Source organism: Papio anubis, chromosome 17 (genome assembly GCF_008728515.1).
Source record: "Papio anubis isolate 15944 chromosome 17, Panubis1.0, whole genome shotgun sequence".
NCBI classification, from domain to species: domain Eukaryota; kingdom Metazoa; phylum Chordata; class Mammalia; order Primates; family Cercopithecidae; genus Papio; species Papio anubis.
The window spans coordinates 223,158-250,134 of NC_044992.1; the positions used below are offsets into that span (position 1 = coordinate 223,158).

General features: G+C 52.3%; 1 protein-coding gene across 1 annotated transcript in view; it reads right to left on the reverse strand.

The window, feature by feature from the left end:
- RPH3AL (rabphilin 3A like (without C2 domains)) overlaps positions 1-26,977 on the reverse strand; it is a 171,957-nt gene that overhangs the window by 141,760 nt on the left and 3,220 nt on the right.

The window sequence follows — 26,977 nt, forward strand, 5'->3', positions numbered from 1 at the left end:
AGAATTCTCCACTCAGGAAGGGTTTTTTGTTGTTTTGTTTTGTTTTTGAGACAGAGTCTTGCTCTGTGTTCCAGGCTGGAGTGCAGTGGCGTGATCTCAGCTCGTGGCAACCTCCCGGGTTCAAGTGATTTTCCTGCCACAGCCTCCCAAGTAGCTAGGATTACAGGTGTGCACTGCCACACCTGGCTAATTTTTATCTCTTTAGTAGAGATGGGGTTTCACCATGTTACCCAGGCTGGTCTTGAACTCCTGACCTCGGGTGATCTGCCCACCTGTCATTCATGTTCTTATATAAAGACCTAATTCCTTTTCAATGTTGCGCAGTAGCCCAAGGTATGAAAATACAAGTTTACGGAGTTTTCTCACCACGAACATACATTCAGACTCTGTACGATCTTTCGTCACCACAAACTGTCACAAAGGCTGTCCCAGAAGTTGTCACCTGTGCACAGGTGCCAGCGTTTCTTTAGGGCAGATCCTGAGAAGTAGAATCACTGAATCACCATGTCACAGGGCAGTTGCATTTATTTTGACAGGTCCTGCAAAACCGCATCCACCATGATGTTCCTTTCTAAGCCTCGGATCCCAGAGATTTACAGATCCCATCTCCATGACCTGTCTCCTTGTCGGTTTCAGCCAGGCACTGATACCTCCCTGGGATACTCCAGGCCTCAGCACAGCTCTGTGGCTCCTCTTTCTATGAAAACCGTCACCCACCCCTGAGACGGGCTGCCACCATCACCGGCAGCCTTGGAGCACAGCCCAAATGGTCGCCCGTCCGGTTACTGGTGGAGAAGACTCTTGGCTGAGGAAGGCAGGCCTCCTAACTCTGAGGTGCTGCACCTGCGAGTCAGGGGTTACGCCATCCGTGAGCGAGAAGGAGGGGCTGAGCAAGAGGAGACTAAACCCCGGTGTCACTCAACAGCTGGGATGGGCCAGACCCAAGGATGAAAATGCACCAACGTGTAAATTTCGGCATGAGCACAGCTGGGTGATAGAGACAGGACCGGATAGAGACAGACAGTGTCCAACACAACTGATTAAGTGTCCATGGTAAAAGAAGTGCTCTTACACGAGGTGCTAACGACGTAATTGCGGTCTTACATAAGGAGCTCCGGTATTTTTAGCAGCACATAACTGCCATGTGAATGGAGGAGCTGCCCTCCCAACGAATGCTGCTTACTGTATGGGCTGGCGCAGGCCTTGAAATGCCAGTGCTTTGCAGGGAGCTAGCTGCTGTCAGAGGGGTGAGGATGTCTGTGCCCGGGGCGGCAGCTCTGCCCACGTTCTGCAGTTTCTACAGGCTGGCCGGACTCCCCACAGGCAGCTTGGGGTACACACATCACCATGCCTACACCCCCAAGCATCCTAAAAGCAAGAAAAGGGCCACTTCAGGGGCTTGCCCAACCCAAGCAGCCACCTTCTAGCTAAGAGAGCTCTCCCCAGACCCAGCGGGGTGGAGGGAGACAGGAAGAAACCAGAGCCGCTCCGGGCTCAGCTCCCTCGTTCCCAGAGCTCACCCCTCGGGAGCCTGGGTGCTCACCCTCATGTCACCTCCCACCCGTCACAAGAAACCCAGGGCTGCAGGTACAGTGAAGTCAACGTGGCCTCTTGGAATGGTGTGTCTGTATTCACGTCCCGGGTTTAGGATCCCTGCAGTCTTTATTCCCGTTTCTTTCCATTGTATTAAGCCTAACACACACACACAGAGGAGTACACCCGGGTTAGCGTTAGCACTGATGGAAGGAACGCAGCCCTATGACTGACACCCCGATAAAGAAACCAGGCAGTACCAGCCTCCCGAATGCCCTCCTCATCCCTCCCGGAAGTCTCCTCATGCCTCCCGGAAGCCCTCCTCACATGCCTCCCGGATGCCTCCTCGCTTACTCGGAAGCCCTCTCCTCATGCCTCCCGGGAGCCCTCCTCTGCCTCCCGGATGCCCTCCTCATCCTCCCGGATGCCCTCCTCATCCCTCCCGGAAGCCTCCTCATCCCTCCCGGTCTCCTCATCCTCCCGGAGCCCTCCTCGGCCATCCCGGGCATACCTCCGGGCTCCATCCACCCCTCCATGCCCCTCCGGCCCTCCTCCCGCCCTCCATCCCTCCAGGCCATCCACTCCCTCCTCCCTCCCGGTCTCATCCCTCCCGGGCCCCTCCTCATCCCCTCCAGAGCCTCCCTCCTTCCACCTCCCGAGCCTCCTCCTCCCTCCCGGGCCCTCCATCCCTCCCCGGCCCCTCATCCCCTCCGGCCTCCGGGCTCCCTCATCCCTCCGTCCTCCTCCCGGATTCCTCCTCTGCCTCCCAGTTACCCCTCCCTCCCTCTCCCCGGGCTTCTCCACCTCCCTGAAGCCCCTTCTCATCCCTCCAGTCTCCTCCTGCCTCCGGATGCCCTCCCTCATGCCTCCTGGAGTCCTCTGCCTCCCACGTTGCCTCTCCTCTCTCAGACTTCCTGAAGCCTTCTCCGCGCTATCCGGAAACCACGACCCCGACTTCCAACACCTTCCATGCATTTGGCCCTCTTGGCACTTTGTCGATGTGGAATCAGGCATGGACATGCTCCTTTCCGTCTCATTCCTTTTGCTCGACATTGTTTGTGTGATTTATCCACGTGTGCCGTGTGATCACGGATTGTTCCGTCTCAGCACAGTGGGGGGCTCCATAGTTGGCCTTCACCCCAATTTGTGTGTCCATTCTACTGCTGATAAACATTAGGGGGCTTCCGGGGGTGGGGGGTTGGCTATTACAAATAGTGCCGCTGTGAACATTCTAGTATATGCCTTTTCACTGTAACCCATCCTAAAATACACATCGTTGAAAACTACTGCTTTAAGCCTCAAATCTTGGGAAAGTCAATGTACTCCCCCGCTCCAGTTTACCCTTTCATTCTTTAAACATGGTCCTTTCACTGTCTACAGAGCACCGTGTAAAGGGTACTGGCCATCTCCTTGAAGTCTGGGTATTTAAAAATGAAAAAATAATTTAAAATTTTTTTTTTAAGATTACTATTGGCCAAAGGAGTCAGACTTTCTAGGACTAAAGTCCCCTCCTTGCTGTGTGTCTTTGGACAAACACTGAACCTCTCTGTGCATCAGTTTCCTTACCTGTAAAATGGGACTAGTACTCTAACATCATCTGGCTGAGGTTTAAACAAGGGAGCAGCGTCTGCACAAGGTGAGCCCTCATCAGTGTTCACAGCAACGATTCCCGCTGAAGGTTTCCTGTCTTTCTCAACACCCCTGCGGTAGCCTGCTCTGGGCGTCCCCTGCCTGGATATCTGTGAGCAAGGTCCTCAAAGAAAAGGAGATGGCAACTGAGGACAAGCAACTCTACCACGTCCAGCTGGAGCGGAGCCCCACCAGCGAGCCCTCCCCTCCACGCCAGATCGCTCCCATCCCTCAGCCTCTCCAGGCATCAGAGATGCGTGGCAGCAGCAGCTACTGTACTGGATGTCACTCAAAATGGGACCTCGACCATGGTCACTGTGCTGGGGTCATTACTAATGGTGTGCCAGCGGCCTGGTGACAACCTGCTGGAGCACCCAACATACTCAAAAATCACTGCCTGGAAAAAAAAAATGTTTTTAAACGTTGATGCAAAAGAAGAGTGAAGAGGAGTATTTTGGTTTTTTTAGATGACAAAGACGGAAGAAACCCCCTCAAAACATACAGTGCAAGAGGCCCAGGAGCAGGAGATTCCGGCCTTGCGAGACTGGTTGCCACGGTAACCGTATTTCACAGCAGGAGCTCGTTTTTATGACAGTGACCCGCACAGAGAAGGGAAGGACGTCTCCTGAAGAAACTTAGTTGGAGGCTTTCCCATTTGGGGTGAGGGGAGTGAGTTTTGTTAGAAAAGAAAAGGCATTTTAAGGTGCCTTACGAGGCAGAAATGATCCCAGGACCCTTGCAAGGTTCTCTCTATTCACAGCTCTTACTTAAGGCAAGACAGAAAAAACGGCCTGTTTCCAAGGAGTCCTGGGGTTCATGTCATAGCCTCCCTGGATCACTGGTCCCATCATTAACCATCTGTTTGTTACAAAGTCCTTTCCTGGAGTCCAGCAGAGTCCCAAGCAAGCAAGCAACCAACCGAGCCACCAGGAAGTCCTGCACACCTAGGCCAGGGGCTGAGAGGACACGGAAGTGTAGCACACACTCCCTGGACTGAAAAACACACCTTCCTGGACAAACAGCAAATCCTACCATCTAAAAACAGCCTTGGGAGTCAGACAGATTTGAGTTCCAGCCTCCGCCTTGCCCACCTCTATGCTGTGTGATTTAGGCAGGTCTCTGGCCCTCTCTGTGTCCTTATAAACAGAATGAGGACAATAATCCTAATGCTTACCCCTCTGGATGTCTCTAGGATAAAGGAAAACGAGAGACTACCTGGAATGATTAGCACACTGCCCGGCACAGGACAACCCACTCGACAAACAGCTGCAGTGATTAAGAGCTGGAAAAGCATATCTCGCACTCATAATAGGAGGCTAATAGCAGAGAACAAAGTACTAAACTGTGTGGCACAACCTGCAACTGATCCTTCAACAAGTGCAGCAGGAACGCAGAGGGACTGGAAGAAGGGAACCGTCCAGGAGGGAGGTGGTGCTTGAACTGAACTCTAAAGGATGCTGGGGAGGTGTTCTTGAAGGTCTGAGGGTGGGAATGCCTCTATTGAGTGCTTACAGGGCGCCCAGTCCTGGAGAGCCAGAGAGAAGGGGAACAAGCTTCCCGCTGCCATCAGGGACAGAAGAGGATGTGAGATCAGCCCACAGCTGGTGGCCTGAGGGCGTTGTGGAGTGGGAAGCCAGGAAAGGGTCCCAGCGCAGCAAGGAGGTGAGCAAACCTTTTCCAAGGAAACCGCACCTGAGCCAAGTCCCAGAGGGTAGGGGCAAGGGGCTCAAGCAGTGGCGGGAGGGAAGAAGCTGCAGGACTGGAAACTGGTTTGCGAGAATGAGGCCAGGTGACTGAGGGCCTTCAAATCCAGGCAGGGGAGCTGAGCCTTGCCTGGGAGGACATAGGAGCCTCTGAAGATATCTAGGTGGGGAGGGGGTCGGTGACAGGGTGAAAGGGACCATCATTCTGGAGGTGGCATGCCAGATGGGGCTGGAGGGGGTTGCCGCAGGAGACAGACCAGCTAAGAGGCCTGTGTACTCTGGACTGACGTGTTCAAGTCCTGTAGGAATCGGTCACAAAGGAGAGGGGAGAGGCAGACACATTCGGAGAGGAGTGTAAATCATAGAGAATGAGGGAAACCCACCAGTGGGAAGCGAGTGAGGGCAGCTGCCTGGGAGGGGGAGCGGGAGGAGGCCAGTCGGGTGCGCTGAGTTTTCGGTGACACGGGGGCACCCAGAGAGCAAGACAGGATGGGCTGGAAGTCAGAGTGGCCATTCCCAGAGGACTCCCCGAGCCAGCCCCGTGAGAAGCACAACACAGGGTTTGGGAAAACAGTCCCAGGAAAGGGGGAAGAAGGCTCAGCAAAGGAGAAGGAACCAGGAGAGAGGTGTGCCCAGAAACGACGGCGGGGAGGCTGCAAGCTGAACCCCAGCGCGCCAAGGTCCGCTTCCACGGAAGAGCGACGGTGGCCCCACAGAAGAGGCGGGTTTGGAAACAAAATGACTTTTGGGTTCAGCAGTTTCAGTGCGGTGGCCGCCAGCAGCCAGGCTGCAGACGATGGAGGGGGGCAGCTGGGTGAGGGAGCGAGCAGGTGCGGAGCTCTTGTGGGAAAATGTGATAGAGAAAAGACAAAACAAGCTGAAGGCTCAGATGCTGGGTTTTGTGTTTTTCAGGAGATGGGAGTTGGGAGGCCGAGGGGATGTCAGAGGCACGGGGCGGGGGTGGGGGCTGGAGGCGGCCCGGGTGCGGTCTCCCCCGGTGTGGGGCGGGGCGGGGACGGGACAGCAGGCCTCAGTGTACCCACGCGCCCACCAGGGTCTGCAGGGGCGTCCCCAGGGCTCCCCCTGCCCTCAGGCTGCACAGACGCAGGGTGACAGTGACCATTCCCCGGAATCTCCAAGGCTCTGATCTCTCCCCGGGGACAGTTTCCACCTGCAGCAGGACGCCTCCCCGCAGGGCGACCCCCGGGGATTTATGGACCCAGGCGGACCCTCTGAGCAGCCGGGCAGGAGGCACAAGCCCCAGAACCCCCGGCAGAGGCCTCCCTGCAGCGCAGGAAAGGAAAGGCGGTGCCGGCGCCCGGGGCAGTGAGGCGCCCGGACGGATGGAAGCGCCTCCCCGACGCCTCCGGGAAGCGGCTTTGGCAGGGCTGGAAGCCGACCTCGCGGGCCTCAGGCTGGGAGGGGCGGGCGGGGCGAGTGGAGGCGTCGGTCCCGGCCGTAAGAAGGACCCCCCAATCCCCCACGCGCGCCCCGCCTTCCGACCACCCAGCCACGGGCGAAAGCCCGACTGTGCAGGGCCCAGGGCCCCCGTTGCGCCCCCAGTCTCGTGCGACGTCGGGTCCCCGCCCCAGGCGAGGCAGGTGCAGAGGGGCGGCAGCCTGGACCGGGCCCCTCCCCGCACGTGCGCGCCGGGGCGGGCGCTGGGAACCGCCGCTGTGGACTCGCTCCCCGGAACTCGCCCGGCGCCGCCCTGCCCCCCCCCCCCCGCGCCCCCCCCCCCCCCACCCCCACCCCGAGCTGGGGGCGCCGCAGGATCCCCGAGGGTCCCCGAGGCCGGGCGGAGCGCGAGCCGTTCGCAGTGGGGGCTCCGGCCCGGGCGCTGCTCTGCGCAGTCGGGTGCAGCCCAGGCTCCGGCCCCCGGCGGGAGGAAACCCGGCTCCAGGCCCTGCCCCCGCCCCGCCGGCCCCGGAATCGCCCCCACCCGCGGCGCCACGAGCTCCCGGGTCCCCGCCCTCGCCCTGAGCCACGCGCACCCCCCGGCCTCGGACGGCCCCGGACCTGGGGCGGCCCCACTTCCCCCCGGACTCACCTGGGGTTCGGCCCCGCAGCCCGCGCGCTCCCTCGCTGCCCTCTGGCGGCAACCGGGAAACCCGCGCCCGCCCCGCCCGCCCCGCTGGGACCTGCGGCTGCAGAGCCCCGGCCCGAGGGCACCTGCTGGGCGACCTCCGGATGGTCCCCACGGCCTCGCTGGAGGGCAGGGGCGCGGCTCACTGCAGCCTCCGCCTCCGGGCTCCAGCGACCCTTTCACCCCAGCCTCCCCAGTAGTCGGGGCCGCGGGCAGGGCTCCCACACACGGCTAATTTTTGTACGTTTTGTAGAGACGAGGTCTCACTGTGTTACCCAGGCTGGTCTCGAACTTCAAGACTCAGTTTCTTTATGTGCAAAACAGAGACAACAATAGTCCTGTTGTGATGATTGAATGAGATTGTGACCCAAGGTCTGGCTCACTACAGGCCCTCAAGTGGAAAGCATTATTAATGATAATATTCCCTCGTCACTTCTTAACCCTAAAGCCTGGAGGGGGCAGGAATTCCACGGGCCTTAGCCCACCACCCAGCCCCCAGGAGTTGCTCACACCGCCGCCTGCACAGACCGTGGCAGACCACTCGGTGTCTTGGGGGTGACTCAGCCTTCCCTGGGACTGCCAACCGCCTGAGAAAGACATATAGGTGGCCCGAGGCTGCTCCCTGCAGCCTTCCTCTTGGCTCTGGCTGTACCCCAGGGGAGCCCACACGAACCCAATCCCCCAACCTTCTATTCCTTGACGATTACAGCTTTCAGTAAATACTTGTTGCACCTCTGCTCTGTGCCAGCTCTTCCTAAATGGGATTCTCACACGTTTCACTTAACCCCTGTTTTCCCAGGTCTTAACCACATAAGGTCCCAATGACAGTAACAAAACCACCTTTCTCTGTCTGTGCCCTGGGGATGGCTAACAGATGAACACAGGTGCAGCCTCCTGGCTAACTCCAGAAGCCAATCCCTTCTCTCCTGCCCCAGTGTTTGTCCCCTTGGCTCACAAGGCAGCACACTTAGGACTGTTCCACTCCCCTCCCCCCAACCCAGTGTGAGATGCCCTCATCATCTTAAGATTGGGCGGCCTCCCTCACTGCAGAGGGGGCTGCTGCCACACAGGCGTCCACACGTGTGCACCCCCCCCAGACCAGGCACCAGACTGCACAGCCTCTCAGTCCACACGTGTGCACCCCACCCTAGACCAGGCACCAGGCTGCACGGCCCTCCCGGTGATCCCCTGCGTTGCGCCCCACCCCGACCAGGCACCAGGCTGCACAGCCCCTCAGTCCACACGTGTGCCCCCCCCCCCCAGACCAGGCACCAGGCTGCACAGCCCCTCAGTCCACACGTGTGCACCCCCAGGCTCCATTTCAGTCCATTCCAGGCTTCCAGGCCACAGCCCCCTCCAGTCCCTTCCCCCCATTCCAGGCTTCCTTCCGGTCCATTCCCCCCTGAACCGGCTTCCAGGCCACAGCCCAGTCCATGTTTCCATGGCTTCCTTCCAGTCCATTATTCCCCCCCCAGACCCATGGCTTCCAGGCTTCCTTCCAGTCCATTCCACCCTAAGACTTCCTTCTAGGCTGCACAGCCCCTCAGTCCACATGTGTGCACCCCCCCCCCAGACCAGGCACCAGGCTGCACAGCCCCTCCCGGTCCTGCGTGTGCACCCCAGACCAGGCAGCACCAGGCTGCACAGCCCCTCCCAGTCACGTGTGCACCCCACCCTAGACCAGGCACCAGGCTGCACAGCCCCTCAGTCCACATGTGTGCACCCCCCCAGACCAGGCGCCAGACTGCACCGCTCCTCGTGCCAATGTCATGGGGAGGGGCTGGTGATGCAGCCCTTTTACTTTTACTAACTTCTCTTCCCATAGTCTAGGCAAGAGCCTCGTTCCCCATCTACTCAGTGACATTCGAAGTGGCCTCTCTTCTCTTTTTGCTCCTTGGTCCAAACAAGCTCATTTCTTCTCTTTCTTCAAATAAATTACGGAATTGCTCACAGAGAGACAGACAGACAGAGAGATCTTGCTAGCTGTACATCCTGCGGTTCTCTAAACAAGGTGAACTCCATTTACTCATCAACAGATAACTGTTGTGCACTGTCGCAGGAGCTGGGGATACAGAGGTGAAGAGACTCCTCTCCCTCCAAGGAGCTTGCTGTCTAGAGAGGGGAGCAGCCTTCAAACGGATAAACGGACAAATGAACACTACTAGGCACTTCCTATTGTCTAGGAATTTCTACTAGAACCGCTGTCTTAGTCTGCTCTCTGTTTCCGTAACATAATGCCACTGACCGAGTAAATTATAAAGAAAAAAAAGCGTATTCAGTTCGTGGTTCTGGAGCCTGGGAAGTCCGAGAGCATGGCACCAGCGTTTGGTGAGAGCAGGTCATCTCGGTGGAAGTTAGAAGGCAAAAGCAAGTACGCACACAACGGAGGGAGAGTCACCAGGGTCAGACTCACTTTAGAACAACCTGCTTTCACGAGACCTAACTCACTTCCGCCAGAACAACATTAACCCGTTCAAGAGGGCTTGGCCCAGGTGACCCAGTTGCCTCGTATCAGGCTCTTACTGAACGTGTCCACCCCCCACCACTGCTACACTGGGATTCAGTTGCCAGCACATAAGCCTTTGGGATACGTTCAAACATACCCACGGATAGGTGATAAGGACCTTCGCCTCTAAAGAGGAGCTGTCAGACACCCTTCAAGACTTTCCAAGAGGGAACCAAGCTGGTCCTTTGCCCCTCACCCCTCCCCACTGATAGCAGAGGACCGTATTCCTTGGGAGGGGAGCTACCCAGGCAACAGGTCAATGGGTTATGAGAAGACAAACTTGTCTTTAACCCCACCTGTGTTTCCCCCTTCACCCCCCCCCCGCCCAACCCGACCCAGAAGATCCTTCCAAGAAATCAAAGCTGCCTGCAGGATGGGCCTCTCCCTCCCCAGAAGCCTGGCTGACACTCCGCAGCTCCAGGAGCAGAGTGTGGGGCCCTGGAGTTCGGGAGCAGTAACCCTGAGCAGGGTTACTCAGCCACAGCACAACTGACTTTTTCAGCCAGGTAATCCTCTGGGGGGAGACGGGGCTGTCCTGTGTATGGTACGATGTTTAGCAGCATCCCTGGCCTCTACCCCCTAAATCATAGTGGCACACATCCAGCCCCCAGTTGTGACAATAAAAAATGTCTTCAGGCATTGCCAAATGTCCCCTGGGGGTCACCCTCCCACCCCCTCCCCACCCCTTAACCCAAACCATGTGCCCAGAGCCCGTTGCCTATTTCTAGCCTAGAGAATTAGGGGTGGGGAAACTGCTCCATGCTTGCAGTGGGGCAAAACTGGGTAGAGGCAGAGCAGGCCCGCCTTCCCACCCTTGGACCAAGGGAGTTTCCCAAAAGCCAAGTAGAAACTGGAAGAAAGCGGGGTTCAAGCAGCGCCGGGGGCAAGGGAACCCATCACCAGAGGCTGAGGTGCTCCTCGGGAGTGGATCAAGAGGCCAGTCCGAGGATGTGTTATGACGGGGCTCCTGGGAAACCCTCAGATGCCCACATCTGGAGGGGATCAAAGCAGAAGGATGAGGGAGAAAGAGAAGAGAGCCCTCCTTCCACCTGCCAGCGTCTGAGCTGCAGGGAAGGGAGGTGGTGGCATTGGAAAAAAAGAATGAAAGTTGGGTTTAGGTTGGGCACAGTGGCTCACGCCTGTCGTCCCAGCACTTTGGGAAGCCAAAGCAGGGAGCTCAAAGCTCACTTGAGCCCAGGAGTTTGAGACCAGCCTGGGCAACATGGTGAGACCCGTCTCTACTAAAAATAAAAAAATTAGCAGGGTGTGGTGGTATGTGCCTGTACTCCCAGCTATGGGGGCCGGGCAGGTTGGGGGGCTGAGTTAGGAGGATCGCTTGAACCTGGCAGGTGGAAGTTTCAGTGAACCTTGATCGTGACACTACACTCCAGCCTGGGAGACACAGTAGACCTTGTCTCCAAAAAAAAAAAAAAAGGAGGAGGAGGAAAGAAACTTGGATTCATAGATCTTGTAGGTTGAACGATGGCCTGAAAAATATGTGTCCACATCCTAACTCCCAGAGCCTGTGACTGTGACAATGGGCGCAGATCTTGCGCGACCCGTCATCGCTATAATCGAGATCATCAGACGTCATGAAATCAATCGCTTTATCAGATCTTAAACAAATGGAGAACAAGATAAAGATAAAACAATAAGTTTCGGTCGATCGGGGCGGATCGGTCGACAAAAAGTCGGCGAAGAGGAAGGAAAAGGAAAAGGAAGGAGGGAGAAGGGAAAGAGGAAGAAGAAAAGGAAAGGGGAAGGGAGGAGGGAGGAAGAACAAAGGGAAGGAGGAAGGAGGAGGGAAAGGGGAGGAGGAGGAGGGAGGATGATTCTGGAGGAGCAGCACGATTTCAGGCTTCCGGCTGCGCAGACAGTTTGTTTCCGGGTCAGCCAGTTTAAGGTGATTGTGCGAACGGCGAAATGAGGTGGTCAGAGTGGAACGGGGTCACGAGCGCTGAGGGTAGGGTCGCCGGCTGGAGTGCAGTGGTGTGATCTCGGCTCACTGCAACCTCCGCCTCCCGGGTTCCAGTGATTCTCCTGCCTCAGCCTCCTGAGTAGCTGAGACTACAAGCATGTACCACTGCACCTGGCTGGTCCCAAACTCCTGAGCTCAAGTGACCTGCCTGCCTCGGACTGGCAAACTGTTGGGATTACAGGCGTGAGCCACTGTGCCCAGTCATGCTGTATGCTTTTAAAAATTGAGGCAAAATTCACATAATATACAATTAACCATTAAAGTGTACCATTTAGAGCATTCGCAATCTTATGCAACCACCACCTCTCTCTAGTTTCAAAATGTTTTCAATCACCCCGTAAGAATTGTGATGGTTAATTTTGTGTATAAATTTGATGGGATAAGGGATGCCCAGGTGTCTCGTTAGGCATTATTTGGGGGTGTGTCTGAGAGGGTGTTTCTGGAAAGAGATTCGCGTTTGAATCGTGGACTGAGTGGAGGTTGGAGGTCGCCCTCACCGATGTGAGTGGGCACATCATCCAGTCATGTAGGGACACACAGAGCAAAAAGGAGGAAGGGATGAACTTCCTCTCTGGTCTTGAGCTGGGACATCCACCTTCTCCTGTCTTCAGACAGTGGAATTCCTGGTTCTCTGACTTTTGGACTGAATTCTACCACTGGCTCTCCGGTTCTCCAGCTGGCAGGTGGCAGATTGTGGTACTTCTCAGCGCTCATAATCATGTAAGCCAATTTCCGTAATAAACCTCCACATACAAGGAAGATAATATAAGAACATTCGTTTTCTCTGAGCACTATTGATGGGGGGTGGGGCGAGAATATCGGATCCATGAAATAATCACTCCCAGTGTCGCCCTCCTTGCAGCTCCTGCAACCACTAACCTGCCTTCTCATGGATTTGTCCATTTGTATTCTTCCAAAACTTACAGGATTTTTGCTGCACATTTGAGAGATTTGTACATGTGGTCACGTTAGACCGTTTGTGTGTTTTTCATTGTCACATAATATTCCATCATGAAACTCAACCACTTTTTTTTTTTTTCTTGAGAGAGGGTCTCATTCTGTCACCAGGCTGGGAGGCAGTGGTGGAATCCTGGCTCCACCTAGAACTCCACCGTGATCCTCCAGCCCAGCCTTCTTCCTTAAGTCTTCCACCTATGTCCGTCGGCCAAGCCTGGCTCCGCCTGCTCAATCCCCCCCCATGGCACTTCCAGGCCGGGGTGGGTGAATCATGAGAGATCCCGGGAGTTGAGACCAGCCTGACCCAGGTGGTGAGAAGCGTGTCTCTACTAAAATGCCAAGGTAGCAACCTGATGTCCATCTGTAATCCCTGCTACTCAGGAGGTTGAGGCAGGAGAATTGCTTGAACCCAGGAGATGGAGGTTGCAGCCAGTTGAGATTGCACCACTGCACTCCAGCCTGGGCAACAGAATGAGACTCCCTCTCAATCAATCAATCAATCAAACAAAATAAAAATTTGGAGAGACAGGGTCTCCCTATGTTGCGCAGGCTGGTCTTGAACTCTTGGCCTTGAGTGATCCTCCTGCCTCAGCCTCCCAAAGTGGGATTACAAGTAAAAGCCACCACGCCTGGCCTCAACCCCATTTTTTTTAGACAGGTTCTCACTCTGTCACCCAGGCTGGAGTGCAACGGCACAACCTCGGCTCACTGCAACCTCTGCCTCCTGGGTTCAAGCGATTCTCATGCCTCAGCCTCCCAAGGAGCTGGGACTACAAGCGTGAGCCACCACACCAGTCTAATTTTTGTATTTTTAGTAGAGACGAGGTTTCACCATGTTGGCCAGGCTGGTCTCAAACTCCCGACCTCAGGTGACCCGCCTGCCTCAGCCTCTCAAGGTGCTGGGATTGCAAGCATGAGCCGCCGTGCCCAGCCCTCAACCACTTTAAAAAATTTTTCCTTCTGTTGATGAATTTGTGCAACTTAAAAAAAAAAAAAAAGAAAATTCAGGCCAGGTATAGTGGCTTACACCTGTAATCCCAGCACTTCAGGAGGCTGAGGCGGGTGGAACACTTGAGGTGAGGAGTTTGAGACCAGCCTGGCCAACATGGTGAAACCCTGTCTCTACTAAAAGTACAAAAATTAGTCAGGCATGGTGTCACACACCTGTAATCCCAGCTACTTGGGAGGCTGAGCCAGGAGAATCGCTTGAACCCAGGAGGCAGAGGTTGCCAAGATCACGCCACTGCACTCCAGCCTGGGCGTCGCAGAGAGATTCTGTCTTAAAAAAAAAAAAAAAAAAAAGAAATTCAAAATGAGTATTATATGCATGTGGCAACAAAGTGAAGCATCACAAAAGAAGAGAGAGTGAAAACTAAGTGTCTCTTCCTCTCCTTCCAAAGAGACAATCATTTTACCCATTTCTTATGTATCATTGTAGTAAGTATTCCAGGCACATACATATATGCATATATGCATCCTTTTTACACACGTGTTTATGTGGTAAGTATCGATTGAATGCCTGCCACATGCCAGGCACTACTTTAGTGATGGGGGTACAGCCAGGAACAAAACAAAGTTTCCAGCTCTCCTGTTTCTAGTAGAAAGAGAAAGATGCTACACAGATAAACAGATGTACATGTCGAGCGGTGACTTGTGCTGTGGAGGGGAATAAGCACAGCAAAGGGATATGGGGGAAAGGTCAGGAAAGGCTACTCTGATAAGGTGACATGTGAACAAAGTGACGACAGCCAGGGCAAGAGTGTTCCAGTGGCAGGGAACAGCAGGTGCCGGAGAAACAGCAAGGAGGTCCTGGGGTTGGGGCGGAGCACGGGGCAGCAGAGGTTAGCAAACCCCACACCCCGCGCCTCGCTCCCTCTCCGTGAACAGTCTTGGCCTTTGTTCCACATCAGCCTAAAATGAGCTGCCTCCTTCCTTTTTAGAAGCAGCCAAGTAATCCACCATATGGATGTGGTGCAATGTACTTAACTAGTTGTAGAGTTTTTCTTTTCCTTTTTTTTCCTAAGGTATGAAGTGAAAACCAGGAAGCGGTTGGCGTGAGTTCTTGGAGGAGGAAAAGGGAAGCGCAGACCTGCTTTTCGCAGGGGCAAGAGCAGACACAGCAGCCCACGCACCTTATGTCTAAATATTAAAAGTTATGACAAACTGTTAAGGAAAATATGTCCTGTTCTCCTACCTTGACGAATACACTTTCGCAACAACCTGGAAGGTCAGATTTAAATTTAGAATTTCCGATTCTTCAGGGTTCTATGGCCCGCCCCCGGCCTGCACCTCCTCTTCCTACTTCCAGCTCCAGCGCTGAGAAGGTCCCGTGGGCACATGGGTGTGGACGCCCGAGCCTGCCTGTGCGGTTTCCATTCATGCTGCCCCAGGACTGCTCAGGAGGAAAGAGGCCCACACAGGCCCTACAAGCAGGCTGGGGCTATTTGGGCAAGAAACTCCAAGGTCCCAGGTACTCGGATTGTGGACTAGAAGGAAGGAGGGGGGATAGGCTGTACGTGGGTGAAACCCCTCGATTCCACGTGATTCCTGACACTCAGGGAGAGACACAGCTGGAGTGGAGTCAGAGCAGGATCCAGTGGAGCACGAGACAGAGGGCAGGGACTCCTCTTGCCCACACCAAAGGCTGGTGCTGCAGAAGTGTGGACACTCTTGTCTGCCTTGGGGAAGACACTCGGTGTGGGCAGGACAGAGTAGAAAGCTGGAATCACCAGCCGGGCCAGCAGAAAAGGCAGGAACCGCAAGCCCTACCCGGGGCTTGCCCACATCAGTGCCAGCCAAAGGGGAAAACCTGATCCTTCTTGGGAGAGAAACTTCCACTCTGGAGAATGTTTGAAGAGCTCGTAACAGTAACAGCCGCCCAGACCGCAAGGAGAAGGTATAAACAAGGAAGCCGACACCAACAGTGAAGGCGCCACCGTCTCTCCTGTTGCTCAGTGAACGTCATTATGAGGTCTGCCGCGCTCCTGCAGGAGACGTGGAACTGGGAACGTGGGTTCCAGCCCATTTGGTGACAAACCAGCATTGTGAGGTTGAGCGATCCACTTTACACCGCTGTGTATCAGTCCCCTCGTCTGTCGAATAGGAGTACACTTGACCAGTCTCTTTCAGAGTTACAAGAATCGGTCCCATCACCCTTGCTTTGCTCATTTAGCCACTCACAGAACGTCAGCTCTGTGCCAAGAGCTGGGCAGGGCTGCAAGAGCAGAAATAAAGACATCATACTTTCTCATACTTTCTGACCTCAAGGAACTTGGTCCGACTGAAACAAACAGCTGTGCTCCAAGAGCTGTCCATTCCATGTGCTGTTGCAGGCTTAGAAGCATTTTCCAGATAAATAAATAGAAGTTAAGATAGAATGGGGCCAGGCACAGTGGCTCTCGCCTGTAATCCCAGTACTTTGGGAGGCTGAGGCAGGTGGATCACTTGAGGCCTGGAGTTCCAGACCAGCCTGGCCAACATGGTGAAACCCTGTCTCTACTGAAAATACAAAAATGAGCTGGGCATGATGGGCCAGCGCCTGTAATCCCACCTACTCGGGAGGCTGAAGCAGGAGAATCGCTTGAACCCAGGAGGCAGAAGTTACAGTGAGCCAAGATTGCGCCACTGCACTCCAGCCTGGGTGACAGAGTGAGACTCTGCCTCAAAAAAAATAAAAAGAAAACAAAAAGTTAAGATAGAATGTTGTTCTTTTAAAGTAAGGGGGGAAGCATTTCATTTCAGTGCTAAATTATGGTTTTCAAAAAGGTCAAATCACACCTTTGATGTAAAATTTTACTCAGCACTTTGATGAAGAAACCAATAGGATATTAAAACTGCTTCAATAATTTGAAGGAAAGAAATGTATATATATATATATATATTTTTTTTTTTTTTTGGACGGAGTCTACTATTAAGCCAGGCTGGAGTGCAGTGGCGGATCAAAGCTCATTGCAGCTCCGCCTCCCGGGGTTTTCACGCCATTCTCCTGCCTCAGCCCTCCCAGTAACTAAGTTCTAGGCGCCCACCCTCGCCCGGCTAGTTTGTGCAAGCAAGCGGGGGTTCCGATGTTAGCCAGGATGGTCTGGGCTGCAGCCGTGATCCTACGTCTCGGCTCCCAAAAGTGCTGGGATTACGAGCGAGCCACCCTTGACCAGAAATATATATTATACATAAACATATATAGTATCTATAAACGCATATACTATGGCGGTGGCGGTGGCTCCGAAGCCATCCCAGCACTGAGGCAGCGAGATCACGGGCAGAAAGAATGAACATCTAACTTCTTATCAGTGAAACCCGTCTCTACTAAAAATACAAGCTTAGCGTGGTGGCCGGCGCCTGTAGTCTCAGCAGGAGAGCTGAGGCCCGGGGAGAATGGGCGTGAACCCACGGGCGGGCTTTGCAGTGAGGAGATCGCGCCACTGCACTCCAGCCTGGGAGAGACACAGGCGAGACTCGTCTCAAAAACATATACCATATAAGCATCTATTGTATATATAAATATATTTTTATATATTTTATATGTTAATATATATGTATGTTTATATATAAACATAAACATACACCACTTAAACACAGTTGACCTTTGACCAACATGGAGGTTAGGGATGCCAATCCCCGTGCAGTCAAAAATCCGTGTGTAACTTCTGACTCCCCCAAAACGTAAGTAACAATAGCCTACTTTTGAGGCGGTCTGCGGCTCTATGGCAGGCTGGAGTGCAGTGGCGGGGATCTCAGCTCACTGCAAGCTCCGCCTCCCGGTTCCAGCACGCCATTCTCCTGCCTCAGCCTCCCGAGTAGCTGGGCTGGCGCCGCCACCTCGCCCGGCTAGTTTTGTATTTTTAGTAGAGAGCGGGGTTTCACCGTGTTAGCTAGGATGAGTTACGTCCTCCTGACCTGATCTGCCAGCCTCGGCCTCCCACAGTGCTGGGATTACAGGCGTGAACCACCGCTCCCGGCTACAATAGCCTCCTATTGGCGAGATCATACCAATGACATAAACCGTTGATGGTGCGTTTTTGCATCACATTATCATATACAAGAAAGTAAAATGTGATTAAGAAAATCAGAGAGAAAACATTGACAGTACTGTACTGACATTGATCATTGTAAGTTTATATCATCTGTGTACAAGATGAATCGTCTGTCTGAAACGGCAGCCACCGCAGCTGCAGACCTCCATCTATGGTACGTATCAGGCAATTGAGCTTTTTCGTGTAAAGTCAGGACTTTCCTTTGCTTTTTGGGAGCACTTCCAGCATCCTTTGCAGCTGCTCATCTGGGTCCTGGGTGTTGCTAAGGTTGAGGGTATTGCACTGAACACAGTGAAAGACCCCGGAGAACTGCAGTCGAGCACTTTTTCCTGCTGTTCATAACTTCCTGGAGAGGCAAGCTGCTCACGTGGAGATAATTAGCCTCACATGGCGGGTTTGTTCATGTGTGTTTTTGTTTTTGTTTTGAGACAGAGTCTTGTTCCGTCACCCAGGCTGGAGTGCAGTGGCACAGTCATGGCTCGCTGCAGCCTCAAACACCTGGGCTCAAGTGATCCCCTGCTTCCGCCTCCCGAGTAGCTGGGACTACAGGCACATACCACCATGCCTGGGTAATTTTTAAATTTTTCAAAAAATTTCTGGTTTCAAACTCCCGAACCTCAAGTGATCCTCCCTCCTCTGGCTCCTAAAGTGCTGGGATTATAGGAATGAGCCACGGGCTAGATAATTTACTTTGTCACATGACATTTTAAGGGGGATATTTGCAACACTTGGGCTCATTAAAATAGCAACAGGAGACAGCTACAAAATTATCACAGTAGCGCAGTATGTGTTACAGCTATCTTTTTTTTTTTTTTTTTGAGATGCAGTTTTGCTCTTGTTGCGCAAGCTGGAGTACAGTGGCGCAACCTCGGCTCACTGCAACCTCTGCCTCCTATGTTCAAGCAATTCTCTTGCCTCAGCCTCCTGAGTAGCTGGGATTACAGGTGCCTGCCAACATGCCTGGCCAATTTTTTTTTTTTTTGTATTTTTAGTAGAGACCGGGTTTCACCAAGTTGGCCAGGCTGGTCTCGAACTCCTGACCTCAGGTGATCTACCTGCCTCAGCCTCCCAAAGTGCTGGGATTACAGGCGTGAGCCACCGCGCCCGACTACAGTTAACTTTTTAAGTTACGATTTAACACTGCATCCTTAAATTATTATACTAGTCCAGTATGTGTTATAGTTAACTTTATACAGTTAGATTTAACACTGCATCTTTAAATTCATTTACATTTCTCTTGACTGCAGGCATGGTCTGTAAATGTATGGGTAAGTTTTGATACATTTTAACTTTTTAAAGTAGATGTATATTTTATGGAGGTAAATGATTTTTAAAAACTAGTATTGGGCTAGGTGCAGTGGTTCATGTCTATAATCCTAGTGCTTTGGGAGGTCGAGGCAGGGGGATCGCTTGAGGTCAGGAGTTTGAGACCAGCCTGGCCAATGTGGTGAAACCTCATCTCTACTAAAAACACAAAATTAGCCAGGCGTGGTGGTGCATGTCTGTAATCCCAGCTGCTCGGGAGGCAGGAGAATCACTTGAACCTGGGAGGCAGAGGCTGCAGTGAGCTGACATGTCACCTCTGCACTCCAGCCTGGGCCTCAACAGAAAAAAGATTCAGGTGTTTTTTTTTCTTTCTTTTATCTTTTCCTTAAACAAGCATGAACCAACTATCCAAACCAAGAAGCCAAACATAACCAACCATCTCATCGTCCTGTGCACTCCTCTCTTCCCCCTTTCCCCGGCCCCCACCAAGAGGTCACCACTGTCCCTGTCCTAAAGTTTGTACTTTTTATTGCATTGTAAAATACCGTTGTATCATAAATGCACGTATGTAAACAGACTTCCTTTTCTCTTTTTTGGGGGCCGGGACAGAGTCTCGCACTGTCACCCAGGCTGAACTGCAGTGGTGCAGTCTCCACTCACTGCAACCTCCCCCTCCTGGGTTCAAGCAATTCTCCTTCCATAGCCTCCTGAGCAGCTGGGATTATAGGCACAGGCTGCCATGCCTGGCTAATTTTTTGTATTTTAGTAGAGATGGGCTTTCACTGTGTTGCCCAGGCTGGCCTCGAACTCCTGAGCTCAGGCAATCCATCTGCCTCGATCTCCCAAAGGGCTAGGATTACAGGCGTGAGCCACCGTGCCTGGCCCCTTTTTAAAATTTGTTTCCAAGGTTCATCCATGTTGAGGAGCACAGATCATCCTTTCGCTGATGTATAATATCCCACGTGTGACTACCTCACTGAGTGGTTCCAGCTTTTTGCTACTCTGAGCTTTGCTGATATGAACATTTTTGATGGCTCTGGTGCCCATATGCAAGAATTTCACTTGGGTGTGTCTTTTTTTTTTTTTTCTTAAACATTCAGTTGTGCCAAGCGTGGGTATATCTTAAGAATTGGGGTTCCCAGAGATCCTGCCGTCCTCAGTACACCAGCGTGGCCTTCCAATTAGCTCCTGTCACTGTAGCAAGATGTCTGCCACAGACCCAGGCAGCATATCCATGGCCGACCATGCCCAGCAGCAGAAGAGGAACGTGTCTCCTCCTCCCTTTTACCAAGGAGTAAACCTTTCCCAAGAGCCTCAGGTAGATGATCTTCCACTCTGATTGGCCAGGAGTGGGTAACAGGTTCCTTCTCAAACATATCACTGACAAAGAGAATGGGATGACCATAATGACTCAGACCAATCAGGATTCTCTTGAGAAGACACAAGGCAGGCTGCAGGTGGACACAGGGACCAGAACAAGGTCAGAGCTCTGCAGGAAGGGGGCAAAGGTTGGGTGGGTAATTGCAGCCAACAGTGTCTGCTCCATCCCCATCCCCCACCATTCACCTCCAAGTGCTGAAAGCTTCTTCCTCCAGACACCTGGGACTCTGCCTGAGGCTTTCTCCAGTTGCATTTTTGGCCCACGCAGAAGAAGCCAGAGTGCTACAGAGTTAGCACCTCCGGAAGCCACCTTTTCTCAGAGGTGGTGGATGACAGCCAACTTCTGAGAGGTAGAGGGTGACACCCAGCTTCTGAGAAGCTTCGTCACCCCTCACTTGGGGTCACTGGCATGTTTGGCACCGCCTCCCAAGTCCTCCCAGAGGACTGAGCTGTGGTTGCGCACAGAGGACTGAGCTGTGGTTGCACACAGAAGTAGCTGGCAGGATAAGTGACAACCAGCTTTATTAGAGGCTGTCCGTGCCTTCCCTGTCTCACTTACCCACTCCTCCACCCATGTTTCCTAAGACCTTCTCCCAGATAAACTCCACTCAATTCCTAATCTTAGAGTTTGCATTTGGGGAAACTCAAACAAACACAACCACCAACACAGCAGCCAACAGTCTGTGTGCCAGGGATGTGTGAGTAAGATGGGAGGCTGGGCTGGATGTTGGATAGATGGGCTGTCGGCTAAGGATAGAAAATTAGAAGTCATCAGCATGTAGGACATGATTGCAGCTTTGAGTGTAGATAAATAGACAGACAGAGCTTCAAGAACAGAGTCCTTACGCCAAGCTCAGAAAAGGCCAACATTCAGAGGCTGAGAAGGGAGGATTTCTGTGCAAAGGAGACGGAATGGCCAGAGAATCCTGAGGATGGTGTCCCAAAAGCCGGGCAGATACAACATTTCAAGAAGGAAAGAGGGGTCAGGAGTGTCAAATGTTGCTGGCAGGTCAGGGACAACAAGGATAAAGGTTGCCCACTGGGCTCGATGACTTGGAAGGACAGTGGTGACATTGTAAAGCTGCTTTGGTAGCGCAACGGTGCAAGAACTACAACTGTAGTGGGCTGAGAAGGGATGGGTCAGTGAGGAGACAGAGACTGCAAAGGAGACCAGACAGAAAAACGTACACTTAAAATACCTGTAAACGTTTAGCTTCGCTTTCCTTGCATGGCCTTTTTGTGATTATTTATGAAACGCATTCATAAGATGCATCCCTTTGCTTGAGGTGACTTGTCTCTTTCATAGCTCACTGGCTGGCTCAACATAACCTCGACACAACCTTCACTAAAATCAGAAGAGAAATGATCAAACTGTCTCCTGCCAGCTAAGCACTGAGGCAAGAAGGACCAGCTGAGAGGGAAGACAGGCAGGAGGGCAGCCAGCCTTTCCAAGCACCGTCTGCAGGTACCAGGGTGAGTATGAAAGAGCATCTGAAATGCAGACCCCAGACAGATCGAAGGTAGCTGGTCATTTCCACAAAGGACTTCTGCCATTTGTATTTCACTTAACTCCTAAGGACAAAAGCAGACAGGCAAGAGGCAGATACCACACACTGTGCTTGCCAAGCTGTGCTGGATACACCAGGGAGCTTGCCAGGGGATGGGAAGACTGAGGACACACATCCCACTAACAGAACGGCCCCTTACAGAGCGATGCGTCCACACACGCCAATGATGTCATTTGCTCAGTGCTGACTGAGATTTATAGATTTGATGCAATCCCCATCAAAATCTCAAAGGGGATTTTAAGAAGTAAACAAGAAGATTTGAAAATGTATGTGGAAAAGCAAAGGCTCTAGAATCGCCCAAACAATCTTCAGAAAGAACACAGTTGGAAAACTTACTCTACGTGATACCAGGATTTACCACGGGCCGGGCACGGTGGCTCACGCCTGTCACCCCAGCACTTTGGAAGGCAAAGGCGGGAGGACAACGTGAGCTCAGGAGTTTGAGACCAGCCTGGGGAACATACTGAGAATCCATCTCTATTTTTTATTTTTATATTTTTTAAAGATTTACCATAAAGCTACAAGATGATAAGTCAAGATGATATGGTATTGGTCAAAGGACAGACAAAACAATAGAACAAAACAGACTCCAGAAATACAGAAATAGATCCACAAACATAGTTAACTGATTTTCTACAAAAGTACCAAGTAAGGCTGCGTATGATGGCTCATGCCCGTAATCCCAACGCTTTGGGAAGCCAAGGTAGGAGGATCACTTGAGCCCAGACGTTTGAGACCCGCTTGGGCAAAATAGTGAGACCCTGTCTCAAAAAAAAAAAAAGAAATAAATAAATAAAAATCAGAAACAACCAGCCGCGGTGGCTCACGCCTGTAATCCCAACACTTTGGGAGACCAAGGCAGGGGGATCACTTGAAGTCAGGAGTTCGAGACCAGCCTGGCCAACATGGTGAAACCCCATCTCTACTAAAAAAACAAACAAACAAACAAAAATAGCCAGGCGTGGTGGCGCGTGCCTGTAGCCCCAGCTGCTCAGGAGACTAAGGCAGAAGAACCACTTGAATCTGGGTGGTAGAGGTTGTAGTGAGCCGAGATTGTACCACTGCGCTCCAGCCTGGGCCACAGAGTGAGACTCCATCTCAAAAAAAAAAAAAAAAAAAAAAAAAAATCGTAATAAAAAGTACCAACTCAAGTCAATGGGAAAAGGAATGTCTTTTCAATGGAAGTTCCTGGAAAAAACTGGAAATTCATTTGGGAAAAAATAAACGCGACTCCTACATATGACTTTATTCACAAAATTAATTTGAGGTAGGCCAGGTGCGATGGCTCACACCTACAATCCCAGCACTCTGGGATTATACAAAATTAGGCTGGCATGTTTGTGCACACCTGTAACCCCAGCTACTTGGGAGGCTGAGGCAGGAGAATTGCTTGAACCCGGGAGGCAGAGGTTGCAGCGAGCTGAGATCAGGCCACTGCACTCCAGCTTAGGTGACGAGCAAAACTCCATCTCAAAAAATAATAATTAGGCCGGGCGCGGTGGCTCAAGCCTGTAATCCCAGCACTTTGGGAGGCCGAGATGGGCGGATCACGAGGTCAGGAGATCGAGACCATCCTGGCTAACACGGTGAAACCCCGTCTCTACTAAGAAATACAAAAAATAGCCGGGCGAGGTGGCGGGCGCCTGTAGTCCCAGCTACTCGGGAGGCTGAGGCCGGAGAATGGCGTGAACCCGGGAGGCGGAGCTTGCAGTGAGCTGAGATCCGGCCACTGCACTCCAGCCTGGGCTACAGAGCGAGACTCCGTCTCAAAAAAAAAAAAATAATAATAATAATAATAATTAATTTGAGGTAGATCATGCACCTGACCTAAAACCAGAACTATACAGTTCTAGAAGATGGCATAGCACACTGTCTTTGCAATAGGGGGCAGGCAAAGAGTCCTTGGTCAGCATACAAAAAGAAAAAACTGATCAAATGAAGTGAAAATTGAAAAAACTTCTTTATTGCAATTTCAAATTTCTGCTTATCCAAAGACACCATTCAGAAAATGGATAAGTCACAGACCTGGAAAAAAAATCTTTGTGGTCATAAAGCTGACAAAACACTTGTATTCAAGTTATGCAAAGACATCAACAACAGCAAATCAACAATAAACAACCACATTACAGAATGGCCAAAAGACTTCAAAAGACACTTAAAGATATACAAATGACAGGCCAGGCACGGTGGCTCACACCTGTAATCTCAGCACTTTGGGAGGCCAAGGCAGGTGGATCACCTGAGATCAGGAGTTTGAGAGCAGCCTGACCAACAGGGTGAAACCCCATCTCTACTAAAAACACAAAAATTAGCCGGGCTTGGTGGTGCACGCCTGTAGTTCCACCTACTAGGGAGGCTGAGGCAGGAGAATCGCTTGAACCAGGGAGGCAGAAGTTGCAGTGAGTGGAGATCGTGCCATTGCACAGCAGCCAGGGCCACAGAGCAAGACTCCATCTCAAAAAAAAATAAATAAAATAAATATATATATACACACACACGTACAAATGACCAGAAAGCACATTCAAGAGTGCTTGATTTCATTAATCACCAAGGAAATTCAACTTAAAACCACAGAGAAACACAACTTCTTACTCACTAGAATGGCTAAAATCAAAGGCTGATTTTTCAATGGGTACTGGGGGCTACTAGAGGGAGGAGGGGCTGGGAGGTGTGGACTGAGAAACTACCTCTTGGGTGCTGTACTCACCACCTGAGTGACGGGATCACCCATACCCCAAACCTCAGAATCACGCAACGTACCCATGTAACAAACTTGCACACGTACCCCCCGAATCTAAAATAAAAGTTGAAATTAAATAAACGATAAAATACCGTTCCGTATCTTTTTCAAAAGACACATCCAGTTATCTACTGTCACATAACACATCACTCCAAACCTTTGTAACTTAAATAACGACAACCATCGTATTATCTCTCACAGCTTCTTTGGGTCAGGAATTCAGGAAAGGCCTGTCTGTCTGGGTCTGGCCTGGGGTCTCTCCTGCTGCTGCCGTGGGACGAGAGCTGGATAGGAAAGTCGGGGCTGGAGAAGCTGAGGCATCTTTCTCTCCATACGTCTTAGAGGCTCTCCATGTGGACTAGGTGGGGATTTATGAAGCTGTGACAGCCTTGGGGTCCTCAGACTTCTCACTGGGAGGCTCAGGACTCTAGAGAAAGCACGTCATGGGCTAAGAAGGTGGATGGATGCTGCATTCCCTTTAGGACCCAGCCTGAGAAGTCACACACTGGGGCACTTCTGCCGCATACTGTTGGTTACAAGCGTGTCAACAAACCCGTTAGATTGAAGGAGAGTAGAATGAGACTCTGTGTCTTGCTGTGGGAATGGCAAGATTCTTGAAGAGTATGTGGGAAAAGAGATATTACTGCAGCCATTTTTAATTTATTTTATCATTTTATTTTATTTTGGGACAGAGTCTTGCTCTGTCACCCAGGCTGGAGTGCAGGGATGCAATCTCAGCTCACTGCAACCTCCACCTACTGGGTTCAAATGATTCTCCTGCCTCAGCCTCTCAAATAACTGGGATTACAGGCGCCCATCATCATGCCTGGCTAATTTTTGTATTTTTAGTAGAGACAGGGTTTCTCCATGTTGGCCAGGCTGGTCTCAAACTCCTGACCTCAAGTGATCCGCCCACCTTGGCCTCCCAAAGTGCTGGGATGACAGGCGTGAGCCACCGCGCCCGGCCTCTGCAGCCATGTTCAGATAATCGAATCTGTGGAGGATAAACCTGGAAAGAAAAGCAGGTGACACATCATATCAGGGCTTGTAAGCCACACATTTTTTTTTTTTTTTTAAGAGACAGAGGCTGTGCATGGTGGCTCATGCCTGTAATCCCAGCACTTTGGGAGGCAGAGGCAGGTGGATCACAAGGTCAGGTGTTCGAGACCAGCCTGACCAATATGGTGACACCCCGTCCGTACTAAAAAATACAAAAAAGAAAAAAAAATGAGCCAGGCATGGTCGGGCACCTGTAGCCCCAGCTACTCGGGAGGCTGAGGCAGAAGAATCGCTTGAACCTGGGAGGCGGAGGTTGCAGTGAGTCAAGTTCGTGCCACTGCACTCCAGCCTGGGCAACAGAGGGAGGCTCTGTCTCAGAAAAAAAAAAAAAAGAGAGAGAGTCTTGCTTTGTCACCCAGGCTGGAGAGCACTGATGTGATCTCGGCTCACAGCAGGCTCAAGTTTCTTCCCAAGTGCCCCTCGGCACAGCTGGTTAATTTTTGGTAGAGACGGGATCTCACTATGTTGCCCAGGCTGGGTTCAAGCGATCCACCCACCTTGACCTCCCAAAGCGTTGACACTACGGGTGTCAGCCCCTCCCAGAGCCCGGCAAGAGTTTAGATCTTGATGTGAACTGTGATGAGGAGGTACTAGAGGACTTTTTGGCTTTTTATGTTTTGTTTTTCATCGCTGGAGAGTTTTAAGCAAGAGAGTGAATGGTTTGTTTTTAAAAGTTTGCTCTCGCAGCTGTGCGGATAGAGAGTTCGTGGGGAGGGTTTGAAAGCAGAGACCACTCAGGAGAGGACCCAGAAGTCCCAGTGCCAGACATGGCACTCGGCCCCAGCCTGGGTAAGGGACCAGGGAGAGGGTGGGGGACATGGAAGCCCACCAGGTTTCCGGCCAGTCCAGCGGTTTTGTTCACTGAAATGGAAAACAGTGGAGAAGTTAAGTTTGTTTTGGACACATTGGCTTTGAGGGTCCAGGGTAGATGTACGAGGCTGAAACTCAGGCAATAAAAATTGAGGTGAGAATACACCGCATTTAAACAGGTGCAGAAGAATACACCGCATTTAAACAGGTGCAGGAGGCCGAGCATGGGGGATCATGCCAGTGACCCCAGCGCTCTCGGAGGCCGAGGCGGGAAGATCGGTGGAGCCCAGGAGTGCGAGACCAGCCTGAAACCAAAAACCAAAAATCTTAGCCAGGCGTAGGGGTGGGAGGCCAAGGCGGAAGGATGGAGGCACGGGACTGGACGAGACGCGTGTCAGCCCAGAGATTTAAAATCTCTGCCCACCCTCACCTTCGTGCGGTCACCTGGTTTCCAACAGACAGAAGCACGCATGCGCGCGCCGCTGGGTGCCGAAGTCCCCGACAGAAGCAGGCATGCGCGCGCCGCTGGGTGCCGAGGTCCCCGACAGAAGCACGCATGCGCACACCTCTGTGTGCGCGGGCTCAGCAGACAGAAGCACGCATGCGCACATCGCTGTGCCGGGCTCTCCAACAGACGGAAGCATGCATGCGCGCACCGCTGTGTGCCTAGTTCTCCAACAGAAGGACGCATGCGTGCACCTCTGTGTGCCTAGCGCTCCGTCAGACACA